Source organism: Lissotriton helveticus, chromosome 3_1, assembly GCF_964261635.1.
Source record: "Lissotriton helveticus chromosome 3_1, aLisHel1.1, whole genome shotgun sequence".
NCBI classification, from domain to species: domain Eukaryota; kingdom Metazoa; phylum Chordata; class Amphibia; order Caudata; family Salamandridae; genus Lissotriton; species Lissotriton helveticus.
The window spans coordinates 1,150,650,336-1,150,669,295 of NC_136061.1; positions in this window are offsets into that span (position 1 = coordinate 1,150,650,336).

The window sequence follows — 18,960 nt, forward strand, 5'->3', positions numbered from 1 at the left end:
ATTCAATTCAATTCAAATTGACTTTATTTCGGATATATTGCAATCCATAAAAGTACACACAATAAACAATTCATAATAAAACATCACAGTGATCACAAAGTCAATCTTAAATTACATACAACTCAAATGTATCATAAAAAAGAGTGCATTGACAGAATCAGAATAAAAAAAATGCAAGCAAGGTCCATATACAGAATATACGAAATAAAGTGCGATAGTGCCATAAACTGCAATTAATGCACATTTACTCATCCAAACAATTTCTTAGTCTCATGGTCATTTAAAAAAATTCTAACACCTGGAGGGCACTGTCAGGATGCAGCAACTGTAAGTACATAAGGGCGGGTCTAATTTGATTAAAATTTAATTTCTTTAAAAGAGTAACCAGATACCGCTTACGGGGATATTCATAAAATGTCTGAATTGTCACACTTGGAGGAGTGTGATGGTTAATGGTTGTGTTGGTACTGTCATTAGCAGTGCTGGCAGGGGTAATGAGCTGTGCAAGCTGCAGTGGCCTCATGACATGGGTCAGACACTTATTTTATAACAAATTAAGAACTGAGGCATGGCACAAAATCAAGTAACATAGATTGCAATAAGCATATAATTGCACCTCCTCAAATCCTCCTCTCTTGTGATGTTCAGTTTGCTTGCTAGGCATCCTACCTGCTTCTGGACAATTCCTTTATTACCTAAGAGAGAAGAAATACCTTTGCACTATTTTGTAAAGCTCAGCTCTGTTTGTTTCGACGTTTCTCAATTGTTTTTGGGACTAATTCCATTTTTGGCTTAGCACCAACTTCACATGTAGGTCTAGTCTTGACAACGAGGCAATCATTATTGACTGCTAACTGATTAGATAATGTGGCACTTTTAGCTTTATTTCAAACACTCTGCAATAGAGTTTTGACCGCTAGCAGGAATATATTCATATTTTTATAGTATGGCGCAGCTTCTTACATGAATTACTCGCAGGGTCAATAATCGCACTAAAGTGCTGTTATGGAAATGTTCTGAGCACCCTTAATCACCTTAAAAACAGCAAGCAGGACTGACAACCAGCCGCGGCCGGTAGTGGGAGTACTGGCTGGGCGGTGACGTGGGGAGGGGGAGGGGCAGGGTGGGGGGTAGTAATGCATGGATTACGGAGATTACGGAGATTAGCAGGTAATTAAACATATAAATAAATAAAACGAATTTTGTTGCGTGCACTGTATCACCAAATGCGATGCAGTGCGCGCAACGAAATTTGTTTCATTATGTATATGTTTACTTACCTGTTAAACTCCGTAATCCATACATTACTACCCTCCACCCTGCCCCTCCCCCTCCCCACGTCACCGCCCGGCCGGTACTCCCACTACCGGCCGCGGCTGCTGACAACATAGCTTGGCAGGCTGTAAATATATATGTAGGTATGTGCAATCTTTATATAAAAAAATGTACACCAAGAAACCTATAATGTAGTGCTATCTGTGTAATGCTACCAATCTATACATATGTAAAATAAAAACCTTGGGGCATATTATCAACGGACAACGATAATTATCACTGGCCGTGCTTAGCGATAATTTTGGTATTGCAGACTCTCTCTGGAATTTATCGCCCTGGTAGCAGGTTATTAACAACGCGTTTCTCCAGGGCGATAAAAATTCCAGAGATAGCCACGTTATCGCCATTTTGCAGGGAACATCACTGGTTTTCAAGCGATGCTCCCTGCAAAACGGCGATAACCTTGCTGATGCGACCCACAGGGTCGTATCAGCATAATCCACCCCAATGTTAGGGATAGGTAAATCTGCATTTTAGCAGACGTTAGTTTTTGGAGAAAACAGCGGTTTTCTCCAAAAACTAGCGTGTGCTAAAATGCTGGAGTAGTCTTGTAAATATTGTGATGTGAACATCAGTGATATTTGCAAGGTAGTCCATCCGGGGTACGCCCAGTGATGCCCACTTTGCATCTCATTAGAGATGCAAACGGAGGCGTTGGGAAAAAGGGTGCTAACATGCGATTATGCATGTTAGCACCCTCTTGTAAATAGGGCGATCGTTTTATCTCTGTTTTTTTGGCTTTTTAGGCCAAAAAAGCGGAGATAAAGCCCTTGTAAAATTGCCCCCTTGTGATTTGTAAAAGCCTTCCCTGGATGGAAAAAACAATCCTAACTTACTGCTTCCGTTGAGCCCTGCAGGTCCATTACCCCTGGAGTCAATAGTTAAATAAAAGGATATGGCCCGGGCCAGTCTTCTCTGGTGTTTGATGAATTCAGATAGGTCAGTGCTTTCCGCAGGAGACAGGACTCTGTATGCTTAACTATCGAGATACCCCACGCTTAGGAATCATGGGTGGAAGCAAAACTCCGGCTCCAAAAAGGTGCTTGTGGCCTCGTTGATCGCAAACCTCAGAGGGAACAGCTAATGTGGCTCCTACAAGTAGAAGTAAGGAGAGGGAGGTGGAAGGACAAAAAGGACTTCAGGGAGGGAAAACATTTCAGAGAGTTCAGGTATCTCAAGACAGAGTGCCGCCTCTGGGTGTTTACAGTTTCAACGAACACTCCTACTTGGAATAGAAGGTGATAGGGAGACTCAAAGCTGCTGTCTGTGTTTGTGTTCATGATGTTTATGAACACCATAGAGAGCTACCAATTGCTGGCCCACCTATGTACATGGAGGTGACATGTCAAAATGGCCTCCCCAGAAGTCAATCTATTACAAATAGGGTTCCTGGTTAACTGGGGTATAAGCCTTGGTAAGCAGTAACCACAACCCTAGTCAGGGTAAGTCAAAAGTTCACCCTAAATTAACCCCTGCTCACCCTCTGGTAGTTTGGCACAGAGCAGTCAAGTTTAACTCGGAGGTAACCTGTAAAATATTTGTGCAACACTTCAAACAGTGAAACATTGAAAACACTACACAAAAAGATTCCACACCAGGCTAGAAAATAGAACTTAATTTAATAAATAAAACAAGATTAAATCAACATAAATCCAATACGTATCAAGTATCAAGTTTATTTGTTTGATTAATTAAAATCTTACAAAAAGGCAGATAAAACTTCACCAATTTTTAAAATCATAAAACAATCGGATTTTCAATCAATTTTCAAAGAGTTAAATATATATCATACACATTAAATAGAATAGAAGACTATTCATTATTGTTTTTTACAAAATGCTGTATTGTATAAAGTCCGTATTCACATAGTCTGTTGTTTGGTCAAACAAAAACCTCCAATTTCTTCTGTACAGCACAAAGGAATTTAACAAGTGCAGAATTCATTGGCAAATCTTCTGGATTTAGACTTGCGATCAGGGCCTGTCTACATGTCCTTACACCACGCATGTTAAACAATCTTTTAAGCGTAGTTTTTCTTTCGATTTCCAGATATGGGCAAAGACACAATAAGTGTAAGATGTTTTCTTCTCCTAGCTTACAAAGCCTAAATAAGTTATTTCCTTGTGATCTTTTCCATGGTGCTAAATGACATGTGCCTGGAAAAAAGCCAAATCTAGCATTAATAAAAATGTGTTTATTTTTCTTAGACCATGGTGTTTCCAGGTAGGTTTGAACATTTTTTTTCTTAAATCCAGAGACAATTGACCAATACGTAGAACTTGAGATATGGATTGTTAAAGAATATACTGTAAAATAGTGCTTAGAAGCAATAAGCACTTACTTGAGATATTTGGTCGCGCCAAACTGGGACAAAGTCAAAGGTTTAAGCTGACCGCAGCAGAGCACGGGCGGAATACAGGGACCCAGTGAGGCCAGCTGAACAAAAGTACCATATTCCCGGCTGCATTGACGTTGAAGATGCAGGGTGCAGCCAAAGCTATGCACTGGTGCCGATCCACGCGACAGTGGGGATGCACCGTCCTGACCCGCACACCAGCGGCGATGCATTGGCTCAGATGAAGGAAGAGCTGTGATGCAGAGATTTGTTGTCATCGTCGAGGGTGCAGTCAGCAGAAGTGCGAAGACCTTGTGCCGCACAGTGGTGGTTCCGAAGGCAATGAATATGGGCCAATCCACGAAGCAGAGGGGTTGCACAGATTCTGGTCCACGCAACAGGAGTAATGTGCTAGTTCTGATCCAAGTAACAGGGGCGATGCACCAGTTATGATCCATGCAACAGGGGTGCTACACCAGTTTCAATCACCGAGACAGCACTAATGCGCCGGTTCTACAGAATATGCATGGGTATTGCTGGAGCAAGCACCTTCGGTCCATTTCCAAGGGTCCAGGATGGGGTGGCACCACTTGGCAGGGCAAACTCACAGATGGCAGAGTTCAGGTGCAGAAACAGGTAGATTGGGAGTCTTTTATGTCCCTGAGAGCTCAGATCAGGAGGCCAGCCAGCTGCCCTTGGACTCCCTCTGGGTTCAAGTGAGGCAGGTCCTGTCCTTCTCACTGAGGCAAGGAAACAGCAGGGCAGTACAGGAGTTCAGAAAAAGTAGTAGTTCAGAAGCGTGGAAGTCCTTCCAGAATCACAGTTGCCCTTCTTCCCTGTTAGAGTCTTCACAGCTCCGCAAGTGTACTGAAGTCATGGTGTCAGAGGTCCAGTACTTATACCCAGCTGGGCCTTTGAAGTGAGGGAGGCTTCAAAGACAGGTATTTGAAGTGCATAGAGATCCTCCCTTCCTTCCCTGGCTTCAGACTCTTTACATGGGGGTATGCGGCCCTTTGTGTGGGGACAGGACACCGCCTTTTGGGTATAAGTGAGGCTGGGTCCAGCTCCTCCCTACCATCCTACCAGGATGGCCCATCAAGTCTCACCTAAGCTCTCATTGTGTGTGACTGTTTAGGGAGAATACACAAAGTCCAGCTATCATCCACCTTAGATTGATAAGAGACAGGCACCAGGCACAAAATGGCTAAAATAAGAAAATGACAATTTTCTAAAAGTGGCATTTCCCGAATTGTATTTCAAAACATGACTTCACAACAAGTTAGGATTTTAAACTAGGATTCTGGAGACACCAGAAGTGGGGGTTATATTGCTTCCCAATTCGAAATTACACTTATAAAATGTAATACGGTAAACCTATTGTTATCATATGGGAGAGATAGGTCATACACTAGTGAAGAACGACTTTGGGAGTTTTTCACTACCAGGACATGTAATACGTAGAAGTAAATGTCCTGCCTTTTAAGTACATTGCACACTGCCCTCTGGGTTGTCCAGGGCCAGGGATATCTTAGGGGGGACTTATATGTATAAAAAGGGAAGGTTTGGGATAGCAAAAGTGTTATTTTGTTAGGTTGGCATTGCAGTGTGAGCTGACATACTGGCTCTGCCGTGGCAGGCCTGAGACATAGTTAAAGGGCTGCTTTAGTGGGTGGCACAATGAGTACTGCAGGCCCATAATTAGCATTTAATTTATAGGTCCTAGGTACAGGGGGTGCCACTTTACTAGGGACTTACAAGTACATTAAATATGCCAATTGGGGGTGAACCAATATGACCATGTTTGAGGGCAAGATCACAGCACGGAGACTGCCCTCCTTGTGATGGTGGAACATCTCCGTGCGGTGTTGGATGCTGGACAGACGGCGGCGCTGATATTGTTAGATCTCAGCGCCGCCTTCGACACTGTCTCTCACAGCATCCTCCTGCATCGGCTCGAGGAGATAGGTGTCGGTGGGCAGGCTCTGCAATGGTTCCGCTCCTACCTCGGCGATCGTTCCTTCTGTGTTTCCATCTCTCCCTTCAAGTCCAACTTCCAACCACTGGCCATGGGGGTTCCACAGGGATCCTCGCTGAGTCCCCCTCTGTTTAATCTGTACGTGAGACCGCTAGCTGATGTCGCTAGGCAGTGGGGCCTAACCATAGTCTCATATGCCGACGACACACAGCTGGCGGTTACTCTCAGCGGGGATGCGGAAGTGGATGCCCCCAGGTTTCAGGATGGATTGAAGGAGGTGGCTAGCTGGTTGACAGGGAACTGTCTCCAGCTGAATGCCACTAAAACAGAGGTTATGGTTGTCGGTAGGGGAGCGGAACTTTGGGGTGACCAATGGTGGCCACTCGAGCTGGGACCATCCCCGGTGCCGGTTTTGGAGCTGAAAAATCTGGGTGTGTGGATAGACTCGGGTCTGACCTTTGTAGGGCACACCAAAAGAACAGCGGTGTTGTGTTGCTTACTTCTGTACTGCTCCTTTAACCACATACATTCTTTCCTATGTCATTGCTGAATGTAGAACCTTGCATATGTCATTCTGATGTGCATTCTTGGTAAGAGTCAGTTATCCATTGATGCTGATCTATGCTGGATTAATTGTACTGTGCTCTTCGATTAAATAAGCTTCTACCTTAATCATCCTTGAATTTATCTTCATTTCACTGGCGACGAGATTCGAAGAGCAGAACCCACGTGGATGCCTAATTTGGGATTTCATCTCATTTCTTCAATTCTCTAAGAAGGACTTCATCCAACCTTGGACTTGGTAATTATACTGCGTTCTCCATTTACCTTGGATCAATCTTATATGCTCTTGCATATCTTAATTTTTAAGCGCTTAACTTTTAAATACGAGCTTTTTTTTTTGCGAATAGAGTAACAAGAACTTTGACTTTAACTTCTCCTTTAAAAAAAAAAAAAAAAAATTCAGCATTTCGTTCCAAAAAAAACTACATTGGAACTACATTGGAAACTAATGGGAATTGGTGACATAAAGGAAGTGTTTTTTGTTGTTACCGCCCTTTTTGAGAAGCGTCTTAAGTTGTTTAAGCGTTACCGTTATTTAATACGCTTGCCTATTCGCATTCAGCTCGCTCCAGCGCTCGCATTAATTTTGAAGGTAAACAATTCTGACCGACGAATTGCTCCAGCGCGCACATCAATCTCGAAGGTAAACAATTCTAATCAACGTACCTTTGCTGTGCCACGGTGTTCCTTCGTCAAAGCTTCTTCAACATTCCGCTGTGAATTCTGGGAGTTTCGCTGTTAATTCTGGGAATTACGTGTGACGTAACACGTAACGGCGGCCATTTTAGTAAAGTTTGAAGGCGCGGACACCGCCGTTTCATGGTTTGCTGATAACTTCAACAAAACAGTTCTACCTTAGAAAGGGAGCAACTAATTGGATTATTTTAATAGCGGTTTACCTTAACGGTGATTCGCACACCTTGTCCTACCTGATTAGCGAGTTACTGTCGGCGGTGATTCGCAAAAGAGAAGAAAAGGATTAGTGCGATTTCAACAGCGTGTTACAAGTAACAGCAATTCGCACACTTTCTCTACTTTCAAGCGAGTTACCATCCACGGTGATTCGCACACCTTGTCATTGTAATATTTTATTATTGTTTTACAGTACATTTTGATTAGTTGATTTACAGTACATTTTTTTTATTGCATAGCTTTCATTGTATGTGTGTTTTAACACAGTTAATGATAGATTTAAAGCATTAATCCAGCTAATTTCACATTCTGTTGAATTATTGTAGCAGTGGGTTAATTTAGGATGACTCAACCTAACTACAATATTAGTCCTCCTCAGGCATTTTGGGTTTCTGGTAATGAACCACCACTTAAGTGGTTGGAATGGAAACCTTATTTTTGTAATTACATTGATGCATTAGATGAGGATGGAAAAATGTCTCATGCTCAGAAAAAGAGACTTCTTCTTCATTCTTTAGGTCCTGTTGGACTAAAAGTTTATGAAACTATGACTAAACCCTCCTTTCCTGGTGATTTAAATGTTTATATGTTAGCACTTCTACATTTAGACACTTATTTCGCTCCAAAAGTGTGTATTGGCGTAACAAGGTATAAATTTTTCTCTAGGAAACAGACTAAAGAAGAAAATATTGATCATTTTTTAGCTGATTTGAAGAAATTATCCTTGGATTGCAAATTTGGTGTTATACAAGAAGAGTTAATTAGAGACCAAATCGTTATGCATTCTTACAATACCTCCATACAGGATAGGTTATGGATAAATGGGGACTCTCCTCTTGATGATATTCTTGCCATCGCACGCAAGGCAGAAATGTCTGGCAGATGCGCTACTGTGATAAAGAATGATAATAGTGCAATGTCCAATGATGTAGTTTGCAAAATTAACGCTACGGACAGGAAAAAGTTTAACTATAGTTCTAGGCAATCTTTTGGCTCTAACAACAAATTTTCTAAACATCCTCAGTCTTCCTCGAATGCTAAACTTAAATGTTATAGATGCAACAGTTTAGACCATTTGGCTGACTTTAAAGGATGTCCGGGGTTGAAAACCAAGTGTTCTAGTTGTGGGTTGAAAGGTCATTTAACAAAAGCATGTAATAGGAAAAAGAGAAGCAAAGTTAATTTCGTTAATGACATTGATGAGGAAGAGAATTTTGAAAATGATGTTGAAGATAATCTAGTGATGAATGTCCATGATAAGTTGGTTTTAAGAATAAGAGATGAGGACATGGTTAACAAACCTATTTGTACAATGAGTATTGGTGGTGTGGTTGTAAAAATTTATGCCGATTCGGGCTCACCTTATACCATTGTTAATGAAGATATGTGGAAATCCTCATTTATTCAACAGGTGGGGGAGAAATTATTACCATCAGATATCCACCCTGAAGGTTATTTAGGAGACCCTATTTCCATACTGGGTTTTCGTTGGTTTGTTTTCAGGTTCAAAGACAGGGAATGTAGAGGGAAATTGTACATTTCAAAGAAAGGACCACCTGTTTTAGGGTGGTTCGACCAAAAACAACTCCACATTATCTTGGATCCTAATAGTAAAGAACAAGTCTTAGTAGTTGATGACTGTTCTATAGTTACAAATAGCATTTTAAAGAAATTTCCAAAGGTTTTTAGTAAAACTTTGGGAAATTTAATTGGTTTTGAACATAAAATCATACTAAAGGATGATGCTTGTCCAAAAGTGCACAAGTGTAGAAATGTGCCTATTTTGGTGAGAGATGAAGTCAGTAAAGAACTGGATAAACTTGTGTCTACTGACATCATAGAACCTATTGAGGCGAGTGAATGGGTTTCGCCAATTGTCGTCGCAAGACGGAGCAACGGCAGAATCAGGTTGTGTGTAGACCTAAGGTATTTAAACAACAACATTGTGGTTGATAAATTCCCGCTTCCCAAAATCAATGAGATGGTCTCTAGTGTTGGTAATGCCCAGTGGTTCTCTACCATAGACCTATCGTCTGCATACCACCAGATCTCTCTGTGCCCTGATTCAATGAAGTTTACGTCTTTTGTGACACCTTTTGGATGCTTCCGTTTTAAACGCATGCCGTTTGGCTTAGCCTCAGCGGCTGCTGTTTTTCAACGGCTTATGTACCAATTATTCAAGGGAGAGAAAGGTGTCAGATATTTTCAAGACGATATTCTGGTCTTTGGAGACGATGAGAATGAACACTTATCAAGGCTACATAAAGTTTTGAATATTCTTGAAAGCAAGGGTCTTACAGTTGAACATTCCAAATGTAAATTTGCTCAGAAAAGTGTAACTTATTTAGGCCATATCATTGACGCAGAAGGGGTTAAACCCAAACCCTCCTTGGTTTCTGCAATCTCTGAGGCTCCTATTCCTGCAAGTAAAGATGACATCAAGTCGTTCTTAGGAATGGCTGAATTTTGCTCAAAATATGTTCCTAATTTTGCGAGTGTCTCATACAACATTCGACAACTTTTAAAAAAAGGTGTGAAGTTCGAATGGTCAAAGTCTTGTGATGAAGATTTCTTGAATATTAAGAATGCTATTGCCCAGACCACTGCTTTGCACAGTTTTGATCCATCCTTCGAGAATGTAATTACCACAGATGCAAGTAACAAGGGTTTGGGAGCGGTTTTAGTGCAGATTGATGAGAAGGGGAAGGAAAATATAATAGCTTATGCCTCTAGATCCCTTTCTCCTTGTGAAGAGAAGTACCCTATAATAGAAAGGGAGGCCTTAGCTTGTGCCTGGGCACTTGATCATTTCAAGTCTTTTGTATGGGGCAAAATGTGTTTGTTACGAAGTGACCACAAACCATTAGTAAAGATTTTGACTACCGAAGGAGTTATCAATGCTTCTGCTCGCCTGGCTAGGATTTCTATGAGGTTACAAAATTTCATATACAAGATTATTTATGTGCCAGGTAAAAGCAACGTTCTGGCTGATTTTCTGTCAAGAATGCCTGTAATGTTAGAGGAAGTTGATAATAATGAGTGGAATGAATTACAAATAGCATATGTTCATGATGAAGGACTTTCAGCCTTTAGCAAGGAAGAGTGGAACAAGGACTATCTCGCTGATGAATGCTTACAGAAAGTTATCTCTTTCACTATTGAGGGTTGGCCAGATAAAAAAGATGTTCTTGATGATAATTTAAAACCTTTTTGGGAGATTAGGTCCGAACTCTCTGTTTCTCATGACACCTTATTAAGGGGTGAAAGAATCGTTCCCCCTGGTGGGTTGCGGGAAGGAATCATTGAACTTTGCCATGAAGGTCACCCTGGGATTGTTAGATCCAAATCCTTAGTAAAGAAATTATTCTGGTGGCCTGGTTGTGATTCTCAAATAGAAAAAATTGTTAGAGACTGTACCATTTGTGCTTCTGCAGACAAAACCTTGCGTACCTGCCGTCCTCCTATGTTGGAGTGTTCTCCTCCAGAATCTACTTGGGAATCGGTTTCCGTAGACATTATGGGTCCTATTCAGGATCAGGATGGTTCTCATAGGTATTTAATTGTGATCATTGATTTGTTTTCTAAATGGCCTGTGGTCAAAGTTGTAGAAAGAGCAGATACTGATTCTGTTTTAAGTTTTCTAGATGAAACTTTTGTCACTGAAGGTATTCCTTCTTGCATTCTCACCGATAATGGTGTTCAATTTTTATCAGTTAAGGCAAAAAGGTATTTTAGTAAACTTGGTATTAGACACAGGACTACGTCTCTTTACAATCCTGGTGGCAATGGTGTTGTGGAGCGTTTTAACAGGGTTTTGAAGAACACTATTCAACTTTCTATTAGTAACAATCTGGCTTGCTGCTTTGGTCTGTTGAAAGGCTTAAGACCTGTTCTTAAGTACTTTGATGCCCCCACCAGACAGCTTGTAATCCAGGCCACTGTCACCTCTCACCTGGATTACGCGAGTTCTCTTCTCGCAGGGGCCAATCAGGCCGAGCTTACTCGACTACAACGGGTACAAAATGCCGCAGCCAGGGTGATTGTTGGCCTCCCCAAATTCTGTTCGGTCGCGAATGTCCTCCGTTCCCTTCACTGGCTCCCAATAAGGAAGCGTATTCTTTTTAAGGTACTCTGCCTCGCTTTAAGATCCTGAGAGGCATGGGCCCTGAAATTTTGTCTGGCTCGCTTCCCTTTTATGTTCCTACCCGCACTCTCCGCTCCCAGGGCCAGGCCCTGGTCGTAGTTCCCAGATACAGGCTCTGCCGCATGGGCGGCCGTTCCTTTGGTGTAAAGGCGGCATCAGCTTGGAACTCCCTCCCGGTGGAATTGCGCCTGTTAGAGGATCTCATGGCTTTTAGGAAAGCCTTGAAAACATTCTTGTTTTAGTCTATTTCCTTAGTCTGTGCTATGCACCTAGAGCGGTCCTCCCTGGTTCCCTTTTTAGTTGTGTTATGTTTTTTTTAGGCTCTCTCTTGTCAATGCGCCAGGACGCTCCTTAGCTGGAGTAGCTGTGCGCATAATAAAAACCTATAACATAACATAACATAACATTTAGCACTTCTTAGCAGTGGTTAAGTGCATAGATCCCTACTATCGGGGGAAAGGATGGTAGAAAATAGAGGACGTTAGGCAAAAAGTTGGGGGGAGAACACCCTTAGGCTGTCAGGTCTACCACAAGCATTAAGAAAATCCCTGCTATCTGTCTATACCTGGGTATTCAAAGTAGCTTCTATCCATTTGTAACAGTAAGTTTCAGCACTTGATGAAAATGAAAAGCTTTTAATCTAGGGAAATGAGTTAATTTATTCAAAATTAAAACTGTTAAGTGAGTAGTTGAAATGCCGATTACTAAATGCATTGGCGCTACATTATTCTATTTCCAGACGATGTTTGAAGATGCTGAGTGATAAGTTGGGGTAGTTTGGAAGTCTTATTGCTTAAGTTGTTTATTGGTGCCTTAGGGGAGTTACTGTGAAAGGTAATATTTCATAACTTGTGTGGAAGCATTTCCTCACATATATGGATTAAGTGTTTCATGAAATTCTCACTTTTGCTATCTGAATGTTGATCATGTTAGTAACATAACATATCTGATCTCTGAACCTGGAAACGCTATTTAGCATTAGTGACAACACTGCTAAATGTACTTCTTACATCTGCGTAACTCTGCTCTCTACATCTTGAATTTGAAAGATGTGTGGTACTTTTAATTTGTTTCCCTCTCCCTTTCTAAGTAGAGTCTCAGTCAAATCATGATTGAGAATCTATCTAGAAGGGCCAGGACATGCAAGAGGAAGTAAAATGTGCACATGTAAAAGGCTCTGTAAAATTGCAAAGCCAGATATTTTAACTACCTATACTTCATGTGGATCTTTGGGAATTTTTAAAGTAAATTGTGATGCAAAATGTTGTCACCATTTTTTGGATTCTTTAATGTGAGAAGGAACAAAATAGTCAGAGGGGAGTACCACCATGCTTGCACCAAACCTCTGAAGGATTTTGGGGTTTGCTCAGTTCGAGGTTATGTATGTGTAGTAATGTGGTAAGTTGGTAGAATACGGAATGTAGATATTGCAGGACTAGAGTGTTTAGAGTATTCCTTGTTCTATTCTGATGTATGAGAATGTTGATGAGACAGATGCGGTGTAGCAGCAGTTGTGCTTACACCTTCAAACTGAAGCTGTACGAGATTGACAATTATAGGATTATACACAACTCAACTGTTCCAGAGTTGTTACTGCATGATGCTTCACCACTTTTAAAGTTCACAAGCAGCCCATCTGGTATGGTGCCCAAAAGAATCACTTGATGGGACTTTTTAAATTATATTTAGAATGTTTTTTAGGCCATGTAACAAGCATTGAAACATTATTTCAATCATTCTCACTATGCAGAATGTCAGCCCTTGTGCAGCCATGCCCTGTCCTAAATCAAAGTGGTCTGGTACTGTGCTGGTGACACTGGCAGTGCATTTGGTGTTTAAATAGAAGTGGAGAAGCCAGAATATTCATTGGGAGAGATAAGCCAGAGCTAAATGGTTTCAGCCCTTTCAGCTGGGTTACCAGACCTGATGGTCATAGATAACAAGGAAGCCAATCAGTGGCCTTCTGCAGGGTGCCTCGAACATGGGAGTGTTTTACTAGAACTGTGTCCTTCAGGGTCTGTAGGTAAAGAGCTTTCTTGTGCCAACATAAAAGTGAGATATTAGCAAATAATAACAAAAGTGAGAAGTCAACTGACAGGAGGTACTTCAAAGGGATTTCAGTCTGTAGGCTGATGGGTTTATTCACTACAGTGCACATGTATTTTTGTCAAATAGATTAAAATACAACACAAATACGAAATGCACATCTTAAATAGAACACACTTCACCGGTTGCTGAAAGTCATGTGAAAATATCCAGGGACAGCCTTTCACCGGTAGGTTTGTCTTCTCCAGCCCCGATCTTGTGCACACTTGTCCCTGCAGAGGGAGGAAGGGATGAGCTTCACTCACCTGTTTTGCTTGCGGCAGCAATTGTTGATATTTATCTACTAGAATGTAAACCGCGGGCACAATTCGTGTTTATGATGCTCATAATTCACAACACGTGCAACATGGCCGCTCGCTGCGCTTGCCCTTCTACTGGAATACTCTGTCATAAACCTTTATCCAACCAGCTCATTCAGCTCTCAAATAATGACCCATGTGCTAATGCAACAACACATCAAACCAGGTTTGAGGGTTTTTGTAGTCGGTATTGTTGTTGTATTTCTCAAACGCTATTCTTTTGGCTTTGCCTTTCATAATTAAGAAGGATATTCGACATGAAAAAACATGTGTACAGAAAATCTAAAAGTGGCTTTGGTGACCGAAGAAGGTTTAATAAATGAAATATTTGAAGAATGGAAAAAAGAGGAATAGAGTTAATAGATCAAGCGTGCAAAACAGATGGGAAATGCCAAAACAGTGTCAGAAAGGGAAACAAATGGCATGTAGGTTTATTATTAAAAATGCAAGGTGATATTGAATGGTAAATATGAGTATTGATGGGTCAATAACGAATAAAGAAATAACCATTAAAATTACTTTGCATCCTGAATTGTAATGGAATCTACAACGTACTATCAGCCTGATTCATCAAGCTAAATTGCGCCCGAAATCGCTGCGAAAATGCAATTGTGGGCGCAATGTCGGTAATCGGCATTCATCATTAAATCGCAAACACATAATAGCGAATACGCAATAATATTCACAGAAACCCGGTAGGAGAGCATTAGCGAATCGGAAAATGCGACAATCCACGGATTTTGCGAAAGAAATTGCGGTTTCGCTATACAATCGCAATCGGTATTCATGAAATACCGCAAATAGCGAAACACCCAAAAATCGCTGTTTGCGCGGCGCAAATTAAGGACAACTCAAAGCAGGTGGTAACCATAAAAGCCATGGAATTCTTTTTTTCAAAAAACAGTTGGCCAATCAGTAACAGGTTCAGGCCTGACCAATCACACATAAGGACAATCAGCAGCTGCATTAGGAGTTCCACAATGCCAGGAATGTACATGGTCGTCAGGCGCCGAAGGCTACAGCGAGCAGCACGGAGGAGAGGCCAGATCCAGGAGAGGATATTCCGCCAGCGGGTCACCTTGCTGGGCCAAACAAGAGAGCAGATATATGCAAAATACAGGCTGAATGGGGAAATGATAATCCAGCTCATACACGACCTTGACCCCCTGATGCAGCACCCAACAAGGCGTACCAATGCGGTGCCTACACATGTGCAGGTATTGTGTAGCCTGCACCTCCTGGCCTCTGGGAGCTTCCAGGGGATAGTAGCGGCTGCTGGGGGGATATCCCAGCCCACCATGTCACGCTGCCTCAAGACTTTTGTTGACGCTATGCTTACCCAGCTACACCGATACATAAAATTTCCCACCAGCCAACAGGAATTGCACTTGACCAAGCTACAATTCTACAATGTAGCACATTTTCCACATGTACTCGGATGCATAGACTGTACCCACGTCGCCATCTGCCCACCAGCTGCCACGGAGTATATGTTCCGCAATCGGAAGTCCTACCACTCCCTCAACATACAGATGGTCTGCAATGCCAAGACTTACATCACTGACATTGTGGCCCAGTACCCAGGGAGTTCCCCTGACTCCTATATATTTCGGCACAGCGGCCTCCACACACGACTGGCCAGGGGAGACTTTGGGGAAGGACACCTACTTGGTAAGTACACTTTGTCGACAATGTCACATTGCTATGAAGTAGCAGCGCAGCACAGGCACTCACCCTCTGCTCCTCTCATTCAGGTGACAGTGGCTATGCCCTCCGTGATTACCTCCTCACCCCATACCTCAACCCTGCTACACCCCAGCAACGGCGCTACAATGTTGCGCACATTCGGACAAGGAACTGCATAGAAAGGACATTTGGGTTGCTCAAAAGCAGGTTCCGCATACTGCACAAGACAGGTGGGGCCATGTATTACAGTCCTGCAATGTGCTGCCGCATTGTGGCTGTCTGCGCAATACTTCATAACATTGCAACCAAGCGCCGGATACCTGTCGACATATCTGGCAGTGAATCTGAAGGGGACGACCGGCCACCTGCTCATGCGCGCCATGCACACGGGGAGAATCCTGCTGAAGGCCACAGACGTCGCAACCACATCACACTGAACAGTTTCTGATGCACCCTCTACCCTCACCCCACAAATGACAAATGCATGCAGAAATCAATAATGACACTACGCCAATGAGTGCTGCTAAAATAAATATAATTGTTTCATTCACAATAATGGTAACACTTTAACTGTTGTCTTTGCTAACAGTATTTCAGCATACTGCTGTGTGGAACGGACAGGGCAGGCTTATACTCAGCCTGTGCCTGTAAGAGTCATAGAAAGTCATGTGCGCCTCCTGCGCGTACCGCCCAAACGCCTCTGTGGCTCATCCTCATCCATGGCACGTGCAGCTGCTGTGGGCCTGGTGCTGTGCCTGAGTGCCCCTACGTGTGAGGCAGAGTGGCTGCTCACACTAGATGTCCCCTCACTGGCATCATCACCCCCAACAGTGGCAGGTAGAGCAGGACGGTGTAGTGCTGTCACGGCACTGGTCAGGTGCTCAAGGACCCTGGCCACATCCTCGCAGCACTGGATGAGCTGCTGCTGCTGCGCAAGGGACCCCCGCGACAACTGTGATGTGGCATTGCTAATGATATAATTGGACCTGGTGTAGGCGGTTAGCCTGGTCAATAGCTGCCGGTGGCGGCGGCGTGCTGCGTTGCGCTGCGATGTATTTGCAGCAGTGCTGGCCACCATGGCTGCAGTCATGCGGACCATACCCTCCCCCACACCTGCCATGGCTGCAGTCATGCTGGCCATTCCCTCACCCACACCTTCCATGACTGCCGTCATGCGGTCCATCCGGTCCCCCACTCCGGCAACATTGCGCCCAATGTTATACAGCTGTAGCTGTATGGCACCTTGCTGCCGTACTTGCAGCTGATGTATACGGAGCATGCGTCTTTCCACGCTCACTCTCACCAGCTCCAGTCCATTCCCCCTCCTGCTGCTAGGTGCATTGGTCTGCAGGCGAGGTGTGCCACGCCTGCTCTGCTGGCCTGACACAGTGGGTGGCCGCTGTGTTGCCGCTGTTGCAGGCCCTGATGTAGAAGCACCAGCTGCTGGTGGTGTCACGGCAGGCGTTGTTAGTGCGCCAGACGCAGGAGGCACCCTGGTGGTGGACCTGGCTGCGGAAGTATTTGCTGTGCCAGACGCAGGAGGCACACTGGTGGCGGACCTGGCTGCGGAAGTATTTGCTGCGCCAGACGCAGGAGGCACACTGGTGGCGGACCTGGCTGCGGAAGTATTTGCTGCACCAGACGCAGGAGGCACACTGGTGGTGGACCTGGCTGCAGGAGTAGTTGCTGGGGCAGGGGCTGGTGGCTGTGTATGTGGCGGCACCTCCTCCTCATCCGGTGCCTCCTCATCTATTTGCAGCCTCTCGCTGTCGCTGCTGTCTGCACCACCTGTGAGGGGAAGTGGACGTTCATTAGTTGCATGTATCTGTCACACGTGCAGTTGCTACATGCATGCTGGGTGACATTCCCTGACTGGCTATGGCTTTGCGTACTTTGGTACCTGTCTGGCTGCATTGTGGTAAATCTACATTGTGGCCACACTACATGTCCCACAATGCTTCAGGGCATTACCTGATGTGGAACGATGGCATGACTATGGAACAATATGGGAGGCTAATTGGTCATGGACATTCATAAGGGACAGGGTCGCAGTCGCATGCCACTTACCTCGGGTGTCTTGGGTGGTGCGGGATGAGTCCATATGAGTCACTCCGATGACCGCCTCTGTCTCCAGGGTGTTCTCTACTTGATCCTCCATGGGGGTGTTTGGAGGGACTGTAGGTTCTCCCCCTCCTGTGCCCGATGATTCTCCAAGGCGCTCAGCCACCCTCTCTTTGGCACGACCTCGGAGGTCGTACCAGCGTTTTTTAAGTTCGTCAAGTGACCTGTCCGCCACACCCACGGAGTTCACCGTGGACGCTATGCCCTGCCAGATCCTGCGTTTTTCCTGTTCTGCCACCCTCCTAGAGTCCTTCCCAAAGAGTTTGGAGTGGTTGGCCACCACACCCTCTATTAAATGCTCCAGCTCCTGCTCGGAGAATTTTAACTTTCTCTTCCGCCCTGTGGTGTTGCTGGGCCCAGGAACAGCCTCCTCAGACATTGCTGCACTGTACTTGGTGAGTAGTTTCCTGACAGATTTGCTGGAGCTGTCCCAGTTGCTGACTCGAGGTCTGCCTCACTGTGGTGTATGGGGGTGGGCCCTGGCTGCTTCCTGGTTGTGATGTCATCGCTGTGCTCGACATGCGACTTCCCGTTTTCCCGATCTCGTGCTATTTGAGGTCCCGCTATTGACGATCTCGCTATTAGAGAATTCGCAATTCCGACACGGATGTTGCCGGAAATAGCGTATTTTATGCGAATTTCGATAGTCGCAACCGGTATTTGCGGCCGCGTGCGATTCGCTTTATTTTCTCTAAATTATTCATGAATACCGTTTTGCGTGTCCTTGATAGCGAGTCGCTATTATTCGCTATTAGGGCCACGTAAAACGTCCCGTTGATGAATCAGGCTGTATAATCCCTTGTGTCAGACACAAGACCCGTTTGAGAAACCAAAGTGATGCTGTGGAAGTTATCTGCAGCAAAGCTATATCACCACCTTGCACCAGGTAGTATGCTTATGGAATTTGAATGGTATTAAACCATCTCATATGTATTTAGTTGCCCTTAAATTTCTTGGGCACAGCTACTATGTTATTTTGTATTTACTTTTGAGAGGTGGTACAAGGCAGGGGACGCGCGTCTTTCGGTCTGGTGCTCACACACGGGGATTCAAGGAAGACCGTGTCCCTCCACATAATTGATATAAAAGACGTCAGCACTTGCAATAATACATAGGTTGCTGATTTTAATATTTAATGGAGGACGTTCTCATAGACAGTTGCTTAGACCACAGATATTGGTAAGGCATAATACTCAGTTTTACTCTATTTTGGAGTACCATAAGTTACACAGAATGTCCCAAGAGTTAGGGCAAATATAGAAATATATACTAAGGTGGCTGTGACATGCCATTGTGTGTGTAGTGTTGCGCAGTAATTTAGGGGCATATTATCAAGACAGGCAATAACATTATCGCTGCTTTAGCGGCAGAAAACTGCCGCTAAAATGGAGATAATGGGCTTGATAATATGCTCTATGGCATTCCAATTGAAGCCCATGATGTCCTTCACATCTAACATGGGCTTCAATTGGAATTTTTAGCT